This window comes from Monodelphis domestica, chromosome 1 (genome assembly GCF_027887165.1).
Source record: "Monodelphis domestica isolate mMonDom1 chromosome 1, mMonDom1.pri, whole genome shotgun sequence".
Lineage (NCBI taxonomy): Eukaryota > Metazoa > Chordata > Mammalia > Didelphimorphia > Didelphidae > Monodelphis > Monodelphis domestica.
In genome coordinates, this window is record NC_077227.1 from 6,137,823 (window position 1) to 6,151,111 (window position 13,289).

The window sequence follows — 13,289 nt, forward strand, 5'->3', positions numbered from 1 at the left end:
TCCCCTTTTGTTTTGAGTACTCAACATCAAGCATACAAGCTTACATAGCAGCCAATTGGTGTTTGGTGAATTGGAGTGAAGGGCAATGAGTTGAAAGGGATTAGATTAGACTGGATTGGCTAGCATGGCACCCCCATGTTTAGGTGACATGCCCTCAGATTTCTTAAGCAATTTCCAGCTCCTTCCAAAACCCGGTTTCCTAATTCCTTCATAGCTCTCTATCTTTTCTGTGAGACCCCTGGAAGCCAGTGTTTAAAAGGGGGTCTGAGGTGGGCCAGAGAGCCCAGCCAGTGAATTGGATGATAGATTCCAAAGGATGTCCATCGCGATGATCTTGGAGCGATACTCCTCCAATTCACAGCAGGCTAATAGTTGGTGAGATAATAATAATAATAAAGGTATTAAAGTCCCACATTTAAAGGGACAAATAAATATGCTTTTCTGCTTGATCTACTTTAAAATTTTCACCACTTTGCAGCCAATTTAGAGAAAGGATAAGGTGAGTTCACACACCCGAAGTCCATTAACCTCATAAGATACACATATTCCGGAATGTTTTGTTGGCTAGTAAAAGAAAAAGAAGGATGGAAATATGCTAATGCTACGATTTTTTTTACATCATTAGCAGTGGGCCATCTTTTTGGTATTCAAATAAGAAAACTGGAATCCATCCATTGCCCATTCCAGCTTTTCTTCTCCCCTAATTGAAAGCAAAGCTGTACTCCCGAAAAGAATTCTTACATATGTGAATGGGTTGGGGCAGGTTAAACAAAACGAATCACTGATTTTATTATTTTTCCCTGAGAACAATTAACATAAACTAAAGCTTTCATCCTGCTATTTGTCCTCTGCATTTCATTTTCTGTCTGGTAGGAAAGCTGGAATGGAAGAAATGCTCAAGTTTGTTGGTCTCAATTGCCGATGAGTTTGCTTTAGGAATGCTGAGCCCTAAAAGAAATCTGAAGCTAGAGAGAGCCGGGAAAGAGTCCGGGAGGAATCCCAGGCACAACAAGGCTGTTTCACAATGTTAGCATGGACAGCTTGAGACTTCCAATAGCAGGCTGTGAAACTTTGGACTTCTTTTAATATTTTTAATTCCTCCTTTGAAGCAACGACACCCAGAGACACAGGAGGAGTGTCTGAAAATTAATTGTGGCTAGAAAAATCATCAGGAGGACGTGGCTGAGATGGGTATATCCTAGCAGTCCCGGTGTAGATGCACATGTGTATTTGTGGGCGTACATATACTTGACATGAATGCCTGCACATACTAGTATAGTTTATATACAGGCAGACATGTGTACCTTAATGTATAGTGCATGTGAGTACAAGGTACAGTTTACATGTACATGAGTTCCCAGATGGCTATTGTTTATTTGTACACACATGCAAACATGGGTACAGTTCACATGCATGTATGTATGCATTGCACACATATGAGATTTGCAGTCCCTTCTCTATATTGTGAGCTGTTTCTCTGACATCCAAGTCTGGGGGCTGCTGGGGCTAAACATTAGGCTCCACCACCCAAAGGAGCGGAATTCCAATGATCCTTCTCAATTTGGACTGCCAGAAGCCAAATGGTCACTCTCCGGGCTTCCCAATCTGGGTATCAGTATGCAAAAGATGCCTTTGCGTCAGCCTGGGAAAATTCCTGAAAGGAGGAAATGGGGCTCAGAGTGGACAGCAGCGTACTCTGGGCTGGCCCCAAATTCCCTCTGTTGGCTATTGACTGACTTGCTAATGCACACGCTTCTAATTCTTAATTAGAATGACATAGCTAATTAATAAGTTTTTTCCAATTATAAATTAACTTAGGATCAGAACTCTGGCTTTGCATGTAATTTCCTATAATCACTAAAGCTACTGCAAAAACATGGATCCGACCGAGCGGAACTTTTTATTTAACACCGACAGGCAAGTTCTCACTGGGCTTAAATTTCACAGCAAATGATCTCTGCTGGGATTTAGGAAGAGAATTTGAAAAAAAAAATCAAATCAAATCAAATTCCGAGCTTTTCTGTCCCTCCCTCCCTCCCTCCCTCCCTCCCTTGCCTCTTCCTCCTTCCTTCTTCCCTTCGTCCAGCCGGCTTTCCTCTCCTCCTCCTGGCTCTCTCTTTCTTTCTCCAACTCCAGCACATCCTTCCTTAATGGGCATTTTCTTTGGGAGATTTAAAAGGAATTCATCTTAATATTTTAATGTGATTCCGGGAAGGCAGGCAGGCAGGCAGAAGGCAAGCAGGTGATGATGGGCTTTTTCATAACTCTTGCCACCTTTTTTTTCCCTTCCCTCTTTCTCCCCGGCTCCTGCCAAAATGGGCTGGGAGGTGCCCACATGCTGTTCATTTAGAGCATCTTCACTGGAGAGACACTTAGCTCTTTAGTAATGAAGCAGTGTAATTAAAGGTGGGCCCGCGGAAGGTTCAGGCCCCCGCAACATGTCACAGCGCTGGCTGCCACAATTCCTTGGTGGTTTATCAAAGACTACGCCTTTAATATGGAGATTACACTTATGTACTTGTCTGAACTTGAAAGGCATTTGCCTAATTTACTTATTAATGAGATGGAAATCTATTTGTACGGCGGCGTCACAAGTTTCCCGAAATCGCTGCTCCTTAACCGGTGATAAACCCTCTGATTTAAACGAAAAATAATACATTTAGCTTTCCACATTCATTCTGTTAAAAATTGATATCGCCTATGTTAAATTTATTAATATTGCTTGCTGTCATTCAGTTTGCAGCTCTTACTGAAATATGACTTGACAGCGGCCGCATTAAAGATGTATGCCATTGTATTCAACAAAGATTAATGAAGCCCGGTAAAAATAGCTATAAAAGAAAAAGTGATCCGAATGTAAAATCAGGAAATTAAATGAGGCCTTGCATAGCATCGGTTAATATGCATGAGGAGGGAGGGAGGGAGGGAGGGAGGCCGCGAATGAAAATGTCTCCCTGCAAAGTTCATTTGGGAAGGTTTCAATATTGTCTGGCTAGCTCCCACCAAAGGCGCTCCCGGTGTGGCGTGCTCTGCGGAGATCCCCCTGCCAGGCGCAGGCCCTCCTCTTCCTCCTCGCTGGGCACCTGCCCAGACGGAGGAGGAGCTGATTAAAAGCACCGCGAGGAACTTCGAGAGGCCATGGAGCTATTAATTACACACACGGACATATCACACGCGTGTACACATGTCGACACAGATCTAGACATGTATGTGCACGTGTGTGCGTGTCCTGCTGTTCTGGTCTCTCGAGTCGGGCTCGCAGACGCTAGTTCTCCACCTTCGGTGCTTCAGATGCCAGTCCGATGCCAGTCGCAGGGAAAAAGAAAAGCCAAACGAGGCTACCATAGACTGGAGTGAGCAAACAACGGCACACGGAGGGACTCTTTTTCCCGGCTCAGGGGAAAGAACGAGGCTAATTATCCTTTGTTAAAAGCCCCCCAAACGATTAGCCGGAAGAGCAGCGAGCGGAGGAGGAGGAGGAGGAGGAAGACCGAGTTTCCCCAGGAACGGCGTGAGGGCCGACTTCCTCCCGGAGAGCCAGCGGGGCTGGACGCGCGCGGCATGGCCGGCGAAAGCCTGGGTGGAGATTGCTCTGACTCCTCTTTGGAGGGGCTGATTTATTTCCCAGCTCTCATTAGAAGCCGCTGCCGCTTTCGTCGCCTACCAGGTTAAGTCTTTCAATAAATTAGCGGTGACAGAAAATTGTGTGCAGTAATCACGAGGTAAAGCTGGCATATTTATCAATCGGGAAGGGATGCGGATCGATTTCTGCGATCACCCACCGGCCTTTTCCCTCCCACTTTGCCAGCACCGAGGTCAGGGCCCGGTCAGAAGGGGCGATCTCCGTCCCCCCCCCCCCTTCGGAAAATTAAAAAACCACCCACACAACCCCCACACACACCTGAACGCTTGGCAGGCAAGTGGTTAATATTCCCGAACAACTGTCAGCTTGGAGGCAATTGGAGGCTTAATGCGCACACATCGAGTGTCAAGCCTTGTAGCAAAGGCCTGCCTAAAGCACAGGCTTTCCCAAAAGGGGGAACACAGGTGTTTCAACTCGAGCAATTCCGAGGGGTTTTTGTTCTGAGGCTCACTTGATGTCGCCCCATTTTGCAGCCTCAACAGGTAGCGAGCGCTCTCAAAGGGAGCACGTCGCGCAGACCCTCTCCCTAGAAAGCCGGGAGCAGTTGTCTGTATTTTTGATTAGCTCGCTGAACAATGACAAGGAGTGTGCCGTGGCTCCCTGCCATCCAGGGCTCCCACACTCAAGGTGCGGCAGCAGCACTGGAGCCGAGCCATTGACGAGATTGTCCAGGGCTTCAGCTCCTTTCAACACCTCCTATCGGCAGCCATGAATCAAGGCCAGCTTCGGGAGGCCAGGGGCCCCGAGGAGGAGGAGGAACGCGGGGTTTTGTGCCTCCTCTTTTGGCTGCCGCAGGAGAAAGCCAGCCTTGCTCTGTGCCGGCTGTTCCCATCCATCCAAGGGGAAAGGGGGAAAGCCTTAAAAAATCCAACAAAAACTACTCGAGGCAGTGTGGGATCCCAGAAAGGAGGCCCAAAGCCCAGTTTCAGGAAAACAGAGCCTGGATCTGCAAAGGTGCTTAGAGGTCCTTTGTCTGGACTAAGCCTGGTGAGGCCGATCCTCTTTTAAGACCGTGATCAGCAAATGGCCAAAGGAAATGAAGACACCATTTTCCAAAGAGGAAACCCATCGTTCATAATTAGCAGGAAACAAAGTTCAGCATTAACAGTGATCAAAGAGATGCAAATGAAACCATCTTGGAAATACACGTCACCTCGGTGAAATTGGCAAAAATAACAAAAAGCAAAGAATTACAGGGCCAACCAAGGAGCCGGCTTGTGAATAAAGAAGGAGATCCCTTCATTGGTGATGGAATTATACAGGTGAGCGATCTGGCAGTGATCAGTGGAAGTGACCAAAGGGATCAGCCTGCCCTTCAACTCATCCCTTTACATAATTCACTTTTTGATATGATTCATAAAATATTTGATGATAAAAAAACTATTTGCCATTAAGACCAACACATGTGTGGAAACAGATGTATAGAAAACTGCATTTGTGAAATAATGCAAAGCAAAAATGAAATAAAGAGACATTCACATCCAAAAGAAGAGAGAAAGGAACACTCACTAACTAGAACCACACTAGGGTAAAAGTGAATTTAAAACACACACACACACACACACACACACACACACAAAGAATGTTTAAAAAATCCTTAACAGGACTCAGAGGGAAGAACTGAATATTTGGCATGATAATATAAGCATTAAAAATAATGAATTTGAATAGAAAAAGTTAGAAATGCATGTATTCATTTGTGATATTTAATAGTGTTTAAAAAACATCTAATGAATTAAAAAAAAAGAAAAAGAAAACAAGGTCTATGTCATCTGCCTTGTTTGATAAAGCCAACATTCTTTTATCCTTCCAGGCCAGTACATCATCATCTTTTTCAGCAATGGGCAAGAGGACATTTGGCTGGCTGAAAACCACTGAATAAATAGTCCATTTTGCCCCCAGAGAGGAGAGACATATTTAATGAAAAAAAAAATACCAGGCACATGAAGTACTGGAAAATTTTCTAGTTCAATAAAAACATACAAATCCACCGAAAAAAATTATTATTTCAGAATAAAACCTTTACAGGATCCCTACAGACTAAAAAAGGAAGAGTGAGGCTCCCCTCTTCTGGGTCCAATGGTACCTACTTAACTGCAAAGTCACTTGAGTTTTTCAGGTCCAAGCTAGGAAGAGTAGAGGAAAAGCTTTAGATTTCATTGCTAGTTTGTCCTCCACTGAGGTGGGGAGCTGAAGAGTTAAGGGTTGGAAAATCTTTTAAAGGCATTATAATACCTTATAAGACTGAAGGGATGAGAGTGGTCAGTAAAGGGTGAAGATGAAACCCAGCTTCAGAGATTAAAAAAAAAAAGACTGAACATTCCTCCCACCTCACTCCTCTGTAAATCTGTTCAGCTTTGGCCAAGAAAAGCACAGAAGAAACAGTGGCTGGGGTGGTGGTGATGGCTTTGGAATTGTGGTTAGTACTTGCAGAGAGAAATATCAAGTAAAAAGAATGGGGAATGGGGAAGAGGCTCATCTGCACGCCCCTCATCAGTGTCTAGAGGACTTGACCTGCCAGGAACACCAGGGCCAGGATAAAAGGTAGTTGGCCATTTTAGAAGATGGTAGAGGGCAGAAATATAGGGTCGGAGAAAAGTAGAGAATAGGGTTGGTTTTAGTGGCATGTTTTCCTGAATCAGAGACCAAGCTCGGGCTATGTCATTGAGTGAAAAGAAAAAGTCCCTGGGGAGAAGGGAGAAAGGAGAAAACAACAATCTTAAAGAATTAGTGGCTCAAAGAACAAATCATAAAAAGAATGAATGATTCCATTAAGGCGAAAGACAACAATGAGACACCGTTATAAAATACTGAAAAGGTACCCAAAATCTTCTTTAAGGAAACAGCTCCCAAACAACTTTAGCAATAAAAGAGAGTGAAGACATAGCATTTAATTGAGTATGCAACTGATTATGCCTATATATGTATGTTTATATGTGTATATATAATACTTTATGTATATACATATATTTATATAATATTTTACTCACATACATGAGGAAAGAGAAAGACAAGTTTTTAATAAACACAAAATAGAAGCCTTAAAAACTAGAAAAAGATGAATACAATTGAAAGCAAAAATATCATAATATCATTAATAAATAATAATAGAAACTGTCTTTTGAAGGAATAATAAAATTTAGAAGCTATTAGCTAATTTGTTTTTTTAAGAAAGAGGAAAACCAAAATCAAAAATGCAAAAGATAGACTGTCAAAAAAGAGGAAATTATTAGAAATTATTTTGTCCAATTATACACTAGTAAAACTAATAAAACCTTATTGAGATAGATGAACATTCATAAAGAATGTTAAATCCAACAGTAAAAAAAATAGGCTTAAATAAGCCAATCTTGGTGTAAAAAATAATTAAAAAGTCAAAAATGGGGAGGAGTGGTTGGGAGGAAGAGATCAAAACTAAAAAAAAAAAACACGAAACTGAATGATAACAAAATTCATCTGAAATATCAAGGGAATCAATGGGGAAAAGTATGAAGAAAAATGGCTTAGTTGTATTGGATCTGAAACTACATTATAAAGTGGCAACCATAAAACAATCTGGTAATAAGAAATGTAGTGGAGAACCAGTGGAATAGATTAAGCATTCAATATTTGCTGATAAATGAGCATAAGCAACCTAGCATTTGACTAAAATTACATTAACAGGTAATCTGGGAAGTTAAAAAAAACTGAATTAATTTTGTAAAATTGTATTTGGGAAATATATTGAAATAAAATATTTAAATAAAACAATTTGTTTTATTTTAAACAAAACCAACTTTTTTTTAAAAAAAAAAAGCCTTAAATGAACACTTTAAGAAGACTGGCAAACTGGGGCCAAATGTACTTACAAGTAAGTGAATTCTACCAAGTATTTTAAAATTAATTATAATACTATAAAATGTTTGAAAAATAAGAAAAGTAGTTCTGCAAACGTTCTTTTATGACATACAGAGTCTTAATAACTAACCATAAAGAATAAAAACTGAGAAATAAAACAATAAAACAGTATCTCTAATAAATATTTATTCAAAATTTTAAACTAAAATATTAGCAAGGAGACTACAACAAAATGTCACAAAACATAATATAGCCAAAATAGATACACACTAGAAATGTAGGACTTAGTTTAATACTTGAAAAAACATGAATTCAATTAATGATGGTAATAACAAGACAAACAAAAATCACAAAATAGAATAAATAGGTGCAGAAAAAGATTCTGAACATATAACATAATTCTTGTTAAAATATAAATTATAGAAATCAGGGAATCTTTTTTTATAAGTAAAATCTAGCTAAATCTAAGACCCAGCATTATAGGTAATGAAGAATGAACTAGAGACCTTTCCAATAAGATCCAGGGCAAAACAAGGATGTCCATTATCACTATTACCATTCAATTAAGTGCTAGATATTCTACTATTGAAATAAAACTAGAAAAAAATTAAAAGAATAAGCACAGTCAATGAGAAAATAAAATAATTTATTTTGCCGTTTCCTCACTTTTTTTTAAATTCTGTGAACCTCTTTCAGCAACAACAACCAAAAAATGTGTTTTGAAACTTTAAGTTAATTTAATATACTATTTATATTATCTTTTAGATGTATTCCTTAAGTTTCACAGAAACTATGATAACATTTTTCATTCCCCATAGTTCCAAATTAAGTTTTGTATTAGGAAATCATAATTATAACATCTATTTTATTCAAGTTATAATTGTGAAAATGCTAAAAATAAAATTATATTGCTATAAAATAAGTATGCATACCTACATGAAGAGTATATAAGAATTAAAAGTAAACTAAGAAGACCTCATGTGCTTACTATTAACAAGATTTCTTTTTAAATTTCTTTATTTCGCAAATGTTATTGAATATATGTGACATTTTAATGAAAATATACTCATCAAATCTTTAACATAATATAATAATCATATGAAAAACTTAATTTGTTCAGTTTTTTTTACTTAAATGAAATTTTGAAATATTTAGCACTACTTTAGACAAACACTCCTAAATCTTAATTTCAAATTAAGTTAATTTTTATATATTAATTTAAGACAAGTATTAAGTGAAAATATTCACCTACCTATGTGGTAGAAAACGGTAGAAGAGATTTACTAGCTCTTTGCTGGGATGTGGATATTTTTTTTCTTTTTTTTTAATTAGTTATTTATCCATTCAACCAAAATGAATAGCTAAATATAATATAAAATAATCACTTTTCTATTGAATAATGGAAAATGTGGTATTAAAAGATAAATGTACTGAATGTTCAATTGTATGGAATGCTTCATTTTAATTTTTTGTAATATATCTATAAACTAACCTTCATAAGGATAGTCTCTTTATTCACAATTTCCTTCTTTTCCCTCATGGGTATACTGGCTATCCTCTCACAGAAACAATATGGAACAACTGACCAAGTGTTGCCAACCATTTCATTTGAAAATCTGCCAGTTATAAGAATAGAAACATAAGCAGAAGATAAATTTAAGTTGTAATGGAGTCTAAACACCTCCCTGAGAAGAAATATGAGATTTGTTTCTTGAGTATGTTTTTGGTGAGCTGTAATGGCTTCAAGATGATTAGTAGTATGCATGACCAGTAATCACAGCTTTCAAGCAACCTGTCATTTGCACTATGAGAATGCAAATGTTTATAGTTGAGTAGCCAGCTGATGAAGAACTACTAAATAGCACCTGGGAATAAGGGAGTTAATCTGGTATAGTGTGCATACAGCATGTGAAAGTTCCTGCATCTGAAGCATTTGGGGGAATCAGTTTCCACTCAAATATCAAATCATGGTGGTTTGGAAACAATGTGATGACAGTTTGAGAATCTGAAAGAACGTGTTTCACATAGTTGAAAGCAGAGTTGGATGTAATCACTGCATAAAACCCAAAATCATTATGTATAGGACTGTGATGGGACAAAATCACCACAAAAACATAGGCAGAATACTTCAAACATTACACACAGTTGTTATCACAGAAGAAAATATATCAGTAATATAAGTGGTCAATTATCTAGTGCTTAAATGTCCCACTAAAGACGTTTTAGCATGAACCCCAAGGAACTTGAGAACCATTACTTTTCTGGATAACATAATGATGGACGTAGAGAACCCTAGAGAATCAACTAAGGTTTAATTGAAATAATTAACAACTTCAACAAGTTGTTGTATATAAAACACACCCACAGAAGGCATCAATATTCCCATATTTTACCAACAAAACCCTGCAAGAAGAGAAAGGAAAAGAAATTTCATTTAAACGACTACAGAAAAGCATAAACATTTTTGGAAGTCTGTTTGACAAGGCATGTATAGGAACTTTAGAGTAGCATTTCAAAATATTCTATATATAAATAAAGACTGATCTAAATACTTGGGAAAGTATCATTTACTTGAGACTAAGCCAAAGCAATATAATAAAAATGACAATACAACCAAAATGAAATTTCTTATTCAATGTCATAACAAACAAAAATCACCTTATAAAGCTAGAAAAAATACTACTGAAGTTTACCTGTAGGGTGGGAAATGGTCAAGAATCCCAAAATAATTAATCTCAAAATTAATGAAGCAACACAACAGTACCACAACTCAAGCTATCCAACAAAGTGGTAATTATCAAACGGATACTGAATTAATAACATATTATTAATTGATTAATTAATAATTGATGATTAATAAATGAAAAATAATAGATTGACCAGTGGAATGGATTTGATACAAAACATACAATAGCAAATGAGCATACTAGCATGGGCTTTGATAAATTCAAAGATCCATGTTACTGGAGTAAGGTTTCACTATTTGAAAAAAAATCTGTTGGAAATAAAACTGGAAATCAGTCTGACAAAAAGCTAGGAATACATCATCTCATGCCTCTGCAGTAAAGATCAGATCTAAAGAGATGGATGACATAAAGAGTAACATCAAATAAAAGAAAAAAGAAGGAAATTGCCTCTCAGATTCATGGATACAGGAAGAATTTGTGACCAAAAATACAGAGAGGTCACAGAAGATAAAAATAAAATTTGATTACATGAAATTCAAAAGATTTCATGCAAATTAAATTAATGGAATTAATATCAGAAGAGAAAATGGGAACTGGGAAAATATTTTCAGCAAGTATGTATGATAAGGAATATGTATATATATGACAATATATTCAATTTATTAGAATACAAGCCACTTCCAAATTGACAAATGATATGGAAAAAAAAGCCAAGCTATCAATAACCATATGAAAAAATTCCATAAATCAATAATCATTAGAGAAATGTAAGAGAATCTAGTTCCTGTCAGATTGGTAAAAAATTAAAATGACTAATTTTAAGGGGACTGTCAGAAAAGAAGTATATAAAAGAAGTGTTGGTAAAAGTGTGAATCAGATTATTCATTCTCAAAACTAATTTGGGCCTAGGCCTCAAACATTAAATTGTGCATATCTTTTGACCCCAAAATGACATTATCAGTGATATATAATCTAAATAGAAAAAGAAAGAGGCCCCACATGTAGAAAAAATATTTATAGCAGCTTTTTTGTCATGGCAAAAAGAAAAATTGAAACTAAAGGGATCTCTATTAATGGGAGAATGGCTGAACAAATTATGTTTTATGAATATGAAAAAATATCATTAAAATATAAGAAATAGTGAAAGGGATGGATTCAGAAGAACCTAGGATGATTTGTATAAATTGAGACAAAGTGAAATAGGAAGAACCATGATCCTGTTTGAGAACAATATCAATCAAGAAGGATTGTAAACTGTCAGGGGAAATGGGAAGAATATAGCCTGTGTAGTAAGAAAAAAAATCTAATGGCTTAAAAAATGAATCAAGAAAACAGGCAAAAGAAATAAATTAACACTTGAAGGTGAAAAATAAATTTATCTGTCATCTACCAACTGATATGGGCAAAAAATATGAACAGACAGTTTTCAGATGAAGAAATTAAAGCCACATAAAGATATATGGGGGGGGGGAGGATGCTCTAAATCACTACTGATTCAGGAATTACAAACACAAACAATTCTGAGGAATCATCTCACATCCATCAGATTAACTAAGATGACAAAAGGGAAAAATGGCAAATGTTGGAGGGAACATGGACAAATGAGGACATTGTTACTCTGTGGATCTGTGAAGTGATCTAATTATTTTGGAGAACAATTTGGAATTATGAACCCTTAGACTCAGCAATACCATTTGCTGGATCTGTTTCCCAAAGAGATCAGGGGAAAAGGAAAGGAACCTATATGTTCCAAAATATTTAAAGCAGCTATTTTTGTGATGACAAAGAACTGGAAATCAAGGATATGACCATCAATTGGGGAATGGCTAAAAAATTGAGGCATATGAAGGCATATGATTGTGGTAGAATATTAATACACCATAAGAAAAGATGAGCAGATTATTTTTTAAACTTGGAAAGAACTATATGAAATAATGAAAAATGAAACAGGTACAACCAAGAAAACATTCTATACTTGTGAATGTTCCCCTCCAGAGAATGAACTGAAAAAAGTAAACATGAAAGACATCATCTATATATAATATCTGTTTGCCAGATGATGACTTCTGTGGTATGGGGAGGGGAGGGAGGGGATGAGATATGCAGAAATAAATTCTATTAATTTTTTTAAAAGAGCAATTAGTAGCTATAGACAGCTAGGTGGTACAGTGAAAAGAGCTCTGGGCCTAGATTCAGGAAAAACTGAGTTCAACTCCAGCCTCCAATATTTCATGGCTATATGAAGAACGACTTAACCTTTGCCTCAGTTTCTTCATAAGTAAAATGGGAATTATAACACCTATCTCCAAGAGTTATTGTGAGGATCAAATGAAATATTTGTAAAGTCTTTGCAGAACTTAAAGCTCTGAATACATATTAGCTAATTATAATATTCTTTCAAAGAGAAAAAAATAAATAAATGCATCTCCTTATTACTAAATCAGTATTTTGTGTGGTGGAATAGTACAAAGGGATTTGTCTTCTTTGAGAAGAGGGGAACAATGTGATGAATATACACAGAAGAAACTTAGCCAATACTCAAGGGATTATGTGGATGTGGGATATTTTCCATTTCCTCCCTCTTCCAGCAAGCTATGGAAGATCTGAATAGATCACTGAGAAAGGGAAAAGTGGGAGGCATATCTACTAATTTCATACTCATAGATGTATATGCATATGTTTACAAGCACATACAAAAATATAAATACATGCATATATGTATATACACAAATATGTAAACGAGCAAACAAATGTTAAATTAGATTTCATGTTATTCTACAGCACGCATACATATAAAAGCCTTCCATGAATATCAGTGTGAATCCCAATTATTTCAAAAAACATTTCATGAGGATATTCAATGGTAGATGAAGCTCATATGTTCTCTGACCACACAATTCATGGGAATAAAATGTTGGTCCAACCCAAAAAAGATATGCCACCTGCCCACTGCTGATTGATACTTGATTCACCCCAAACTGGGCTTTAATGCCTTGTGCCTGTTCTAGTTCCAGGTATCCATGAATAAGAGCTATTCATACTATGCAGATGCCTAGCAACTATGCAGGTTCTTCATTTCTTGAGACTCTAGTCCTGGGAAGAGGAAGAAAGAAGGAAATGAA